This window comes from Cervus elaphus, chromosome 1 (assembly GCF_910594005.1).
Source record: "Cervus elaphus chromosome 1, mCerEla1.1, whole genome shotgun sequence".
Classification (NCBI taxonomy): domain Eukaryota; kingdom Metazoa; phylum Chordata; class Mammalia; order Artiodactyla; family Cervidae; genus Cervus; species Cervus elaphus.
The window spans coordinates 47,207,058-47,213,571 of NC_057815.1; the positions used below are offsets into that span (position 1 = coordinate 47,207,058).

General features: G+C 43.6%; 1 pseudogene; it reads right to left on the reverse strand.

The window, feature by feature from the left end:
* Window positions 1-4,518: 4,518 nt before the first annotated feature.
* LOC122701753 lies at window positions 4,519-5,208 on the reverse strand (annotated as a pseudogene).
* Between the last annotated feature and the right edge of the window lie 1,306 nt (window positions 5,209-6,514).

Sequence of the window (6,514 nt, forward strand, 5' to 3'; positions counted from 1 at the left end):
TTTTGAAAAATGAATAGATCACCAGGTAGAGAGGAAGAAGGAAGTCATTCTAAGCCCACAAGTCCCATCTTGATGACTTTCTTCTCTCTTGGCCCAACCTGTGCCCATTCCCCCCAAGCTATCTCTGAAAACCACATCTTGCAACACTTCCTGCTTTTGTTTCAGTCATTTCCTTTAAATTGAGAGCACCTGTGTTTCTTGCATTGGTCTTCTTCCTCCATCTTGATCTCTGCTGGCAGTTTTACATAGGAAAGCTTGCCATGCTCAAATTTATCCTTAATACAAGCATGATACCAAAGCTCAATTCATTAAAGAATAGCTATGAAAAACCCAAAGTTAGATGTCCATTGACAGATGAATGAATAAAAAAGTAGTAGAACATATACACAATGGAATATTGGCTAGCTATGAAAAGGAACACATTTGAGTCAATTCTAATGAAGTGAATGAACCTAGAGCCTATTATACAGAGTGAAGTAAGTTGGAAGGAGAAGGATTAATATTGTACATTAACACCATATATATGAAATCTAGAAAGATGGTACTGATGATCTTATTTGCAGGGCAGCAAAGGCGATGCAGACATAAAGGATAGGCTTTTGGACATGGGTGGGTGAAGGAGAGGGTGGAATGATTTGAGAGAGTACATTGAAACAAACATTACCATATGTAAAATAGATAGCCAGTGGGAATTTTCTGTATGATACAGGGAACCCAAATCTGGTGCTCCATGACAACCCAGAGGGCTGGGATGGGGAGGGAGACTCAAGAGAAAGGGGATATATGTATACCTATGGCTGAATCATGTTGATATATGGCAGAAACCACCACAGCACTGGAAAGTAATTACCCTCCAGTTGAAAATAAAACTTAAAAAAAAAAAAACAAAACCTCAAGGTTAGTATCATACTTAATGGTGAAATATTAAGTGCTTTCCTCCTAAGATCAGAAACAAGGCAAAGGATGTCCACTCTCACCATTCTATTCAACATTTTATTGGTGGTCTCCGCCAAAGCAATAAGGAAAGAAAAAGAAGTAAACTTGTCATACTGGAAAAGGAAGAAGTAAATTATCTTTCCTTGCAGATAACATGATTGCTTATGGAAAAAAAAGCTGAAGAAACTCGGCAAAACCAGTACTGGAATTAATAAGTGAATTTAGCAAGATCACACAGTATGTGGTCAACATTTGAGTTCCACTGTATTCTTGTAAAGTAGAAGTAATTAAGTGGAAAATTAAAATTTGAAACTATTCTATTTACAATAGCATTAAAAAATGTAAACAGAAATCAATTTAATAAAAGGTAAAAGATTTCTTCATTCTAAACTACAAAACATTGCTGACAGAAATTAAAGAAGACCTAAATAAATGATAAGACACGCCATGTTCATGGATTGGTATTTAGTAATATTGTTTAGATATCAACTTTACCCAATTTAAACTTTAGTCATTAAAATACCAAGATCCCCTGGAGAAGGAAATGGCAAACCACTCCAACAGTCTTCCTGGAAATTCCCATGGACAGAGGAGCCTGGCAGGCTACAGTCCATGGGGTTGCAAAGAGTTGAAGACCATTGAGCAGCTAAACAACAACAACATTAAAATATCAATTATAATATAAGAAGGAGATTTTTTTTTAAAAGAAATGAGTTGATTTTTTAAATATACTTGGAAAATAAAAAGGTCTAGAAGAGTCAAAACACACTTGAAAAAGAACAAAGTTCTTCTCAGACTGCCTGATTTGAAGACTTGCTATGGAGCTATAGTAATCAGACTTAAACACAAACGTAACCAAGTTTAACTGTTCCAATTATCTATCACCACATAACAGATCACCCTAAAACAGTAGCTTAAAACAACAGCAATCATTGATTTTGCACATAGTTGACTAGGCTCAGCTGACCATTTCTCACTCAGAGGCTCTCTGAATGAAGATATAGTGGCTGATGGCTGGGGCTAGAGTCATTTCCAAGGCTGCTTCACTCACATGTCTGGTGCCCAGACTAGGGCCATGCAACACCTGGCGCTCCTCAAGCTTCTCTCATAGTGGTCTTTCCACATGGTGGAGTCAGGATCAGACTTCCTACAGGGCAGCTGAAGAGTCTACAGTGAATGTCCAGAGAGCCAGGTGGAAGCAGCAGAAATTTAATAATCTAGATTTAGAAGTTACTCAGAGTTACCTGCTCCACCTTCTATCCATTAGAAGTCAGGATAGCCAGGCTGCATTCATGAGGAGAGGAATTAAGACTCCATACCTTGATAAAAGAAGTGCCCCCCCAAAAAAACTGCAGACATGTTTTAAAACCACCACATAAACCAAATAAGGGCCTGAAATAAAAATCACTCTTGGCCTAAACTATGGTAGAAATAAATATGGTAGAAATAAGAAAGCACCTGATAAAATGATGAGAAACACCATCTGGGACTATTTGAGCTTCCTCAAGCTCCTGATGAGCTTCATCAGCAATGACAGGCAGGTAGAAGACAAGAACCAGGGTGAGAGAGGGCCCTGTCCCCACCTCATTCAAGTATGGCCTTACTCAACCACATGAGGTCCTCACCCTTCTCGGACCTGCTCCCTCTCATCCCCGGGCCTCTTCGACACACTGCTCCACTGACTAGCGTGCCCTTCCTCTTTCCTGTGGCTACCTCTGACTTGTTCTTCGGGTTCACTTTAGGCTTTTACCCCTCCAGGAGGCCTTCCCTGACCCCCAAGCCTGGGTCAAGGCCCCTCCTGTGGAGTGCCATAACTCCTTGTACTTGGCCTGTTTTCAAGGTTTATTAGTGTCTTGTTGCTACTTATTCACTTGATACCTCTACTAGAGGTGAAGTTGCCTGAGGGCAGAAGGGGAGGTTGATGAACGACTTCCAAGAGGGTATGGAATTTTCCTGAGCTACAACAGGACTCAAAGCCACAAGCAAGTGGCTGCTTTGTCCCGAGATAGCGTGCACCACCTCCTTGCACAGGCAGACTAGAGCCGGGCAGAGCAGGTCTGACGAGTGATTAGCTCCGCCGTGTGAATAGCCGACAATGCAATCTGCTCAACCGTGGCCTCCCCTCCAGCCTCCCCAAATCAGCAACTCCCCTTCCCAGCTCCTCTCTGAGAGTAGATCGACCTGCTTCCCACTAAAACCATAGACGCGATAATAGGAGGAAAAAAATAGGGTTGAGGGCAGGACAATTGGTGGCAACGAGATGAACACAGACTAATGATGCGGGCCTCGCCCTGGCCACCCCAGCCTGGGCTGGCGAAGGTTCATAGTTGATACCCATTAAAGAGCTTAATGAAATAATTATAATTCACACCCCAGAGTATCAAAGAATCAATACTGGGGAACTTTGGGCCACTCTGGGGGTGGCATCCCACCGGCTTCACAGTTCAGCACAGCGGGCAGAGCTGGTGGAAGTAAATGCAGTTGACACGGAAGTTGCATTAAAAGAGGGCAATAATAGATTAAAAGCTGCCGGGATCCTGGCGACTGACCGTCAATATCCTTTATCCCCTACCTCGCCCCAATTCTGCCCCCTCCAAGCACTATTAGTCCTAATCGATGGGCTGTCAATTGACATCACCAGCTCCAGCATTAATGCGAGCTCACAAAAGAAGCCCGGCCCTGTATTATCACTCCTCTCGCTTCCAAATTACCACATAATGCAGGCCACGGGCAGCTTGTGACATGTTAACACTATACACGATTTGTTGGGATTGGACTAAATATTTCATGGCTAAAGATTTCATCAGAGACTTGATGACAGAAATAAACTGCTGCCCACGGGGAAATCACTGGAAATAATAGAATTAGGCGTTGTTGGAAAATCCAGAGGGACCAAGGGCTGGTAAAAGGATACAAGGGAACACTGGCCACAGCTGGTGGCCTGCGGTGGGCCTGCTTCTGAGAAAGAGACTGCAAAGAAAGGCCTTTTTGTTGGTCCCCCATAAGAACAGGTATTCAGATTTCAGCTGGTTTACTTTCTACTCTTGTGCAAAAGCTGGGGAGGGGATTCCTCTTCTGTGATGACTGGGAATGTGATTGTCATGGGGTGAATTGTGTCCCCTTCACCCCAACTAAAAAAATAAGAAGTCCTAATCCCCATCTCAGAATGTGACCTCGTTTGGAAATAGTCATTACAGAGGTAATTAGTTAAAATGAGGTCACTATGGTGGGTCCTAACCCCAGTATGACTGTTGTCCTTATTTTTTTAAAAAAAAGGAATTTGGACACAGAAACAAATGTGCACAGAGGGAAAAAGATGTGAAGACATACAGGGAGAAGACAGTCATATGACTGGACTGATGCATCTTTAAGCCCAAGGATGCAGGCAGCCATCAAAAGCCAGAAGGGAGGAGCCGGACCACTCCCTCCCTGAGTAATCGAGAGCATGGCACTGCCAAACCTTGATTTCTGACTGCTAGCCTCCAGAACTGTGACAATACATTTCTGTTGTTTAAGTTTTTGTACTTTGCAGGGGTTTTGGGGGGCAGGGAAGTAGGATTTATTGCTAGGAATGCATGAGTAAGGAGGGGACAGCTCAAGGCTCTCATGAATACAGGGCCTGCCATTTGTCCAGAGAACCACGACTGGGTATGTTTTTAACCCCCAGCCATAGGGGAAGAATCACTCTTCTGCCACCATGTTTTCAAATTTATCCACATTAAACTTTGAAGATCCCCACTTCTGGGGATCTTCTGGCGTCCAGGGAACTTGAACTCGGCCCTGTGGAGGGCCTCAATCACATGCTTCTTGTTCTGCAGCTTGGTGCAGATGGACATCGTGACTTGGCCAACGTGGACCCTGACCACTGTGCCCTGGGGCTTTCCAGAGGCACCACACATACCTGTCTGGAGCCTGTCAGCTCCACTATAGGACAACACCTTGTTGAGGATGATGTGGAAGGGTGGAGCTGCCCTTGGATGTGAAAGCCACCTTTGCCACAGCTTCTCACCACTTTTTGTACTTGTTGGCACAAATACGGGAAGCCTCCAGGGCTTCGGAAAAGAGCTGCTCATACTCATTTGACCCCATGTGGCCACAGAGGGGGAACTCATCCAGTTTTGCCTTCTTCCGCACCACGTCCAAGATGCACATCTCAGCATTAGGGACACCTTGGCGGAAGTGAGACTTTGGGTACGGCTTGCTCTTACAATACCGGTAACACTGGGCGGGGCAGTGGCCAATGGTGACACCAGGATCTTCAGCGGTGTGCCAAAGGGAGAGTTACAGATTTTTGATGTGGACCATTTTTAAAGTCTTTATTTAATTTGTTACAGTATTGCTTCTGTTTTATGTTTTTGTTTTTTGGCCATGAGGCATGCGGGATCTTAGCTCCCGACCAGGGATCAAATCACCACACACCTTACATTAGAAGGTGAAGTGGTAACCACTGGATCACTAGGGACGTCCCCTAAGTTTTTGGTACTTTGTTATGGCAGCCTTAGGAAATGTTAATATTATCTAACTAATAGTTAATAATACTAGCTCTTCTAACACATACTCTATGAGTCAGGCAGAGAGCTAAACACTCTACATACACTGGCTCATTTAATCCTCATAACAAGCCTAATGGTTGATGACTATAATTCCCATTTCATAGGTAAAGATACTCAGTTTCAGAATAATTTGCCTAAGGTCACAAACCCAGTAAACGGCAGAGCAGGTCCCAGACAGACACATAAGAAACACTAGATCAACAAGATTTCTGGTGAATATTTGCAGTATCTCTCAAGTGGTTACTTGCCTGCAGCTTGCTTTCTTTCAGCCCACCGACCTGTTTCAACTCCTGGGTTTGGAACCTGGATCTGCTTGGTTTGAGAGGCCACAATGTCTCAAAGGGAAGTGTAAGCATTAGAAAACAACAGCACAGGACTTCCCTGGTGGTCCAGGTCCAGCAGTCAAGACTCTGCACTTCTGCTGCAGGGGGCGTGGGTTTGATCCCTGGTCAGGGAACCAAGATCCTGCATGCCGCATAGTGTGGCCCAAAAAATAAAACAGCACAGGGCACTGGGGAAATGGGAGAGTATGGCGAAAGGGTCTAAACTTACAGTCACAAGATAAGTAAGTTCGAGGATCTAATGTACAGCCCCATGATTTTATTTAACAATATATGTACTGAATACTTAGAAATTGCTGAGAGTAAATTTTTTTTTAATTGGAGTATAACTGCTTTACAGTACTGTTAGTTTATATAGTACTGTTTCTACAGTACTGTATACTGTATAGTTTATACAGTACTGTTATAACATTAGTTATAATGAAGTGAATCAACTCTATATATACCTACATCCCCTCCCTCTGGAGCCTTCCCACTAGGTCACCGCAGAGCACCGAACTGAGCTCCCTGTGCTATACAGAAGCTTTCCATTCTATACATGGTAATATACGTACATTCCAATCCCAAAGAAAGGCAATGCCACAGAATGCTCAAGCTACCACACAATTGCACTCATCTCACACACTAGCAAAGTAATGCTCAAAGTTCTCCAAACCAGGCTTCAACAGTACGTGCACCATGAAC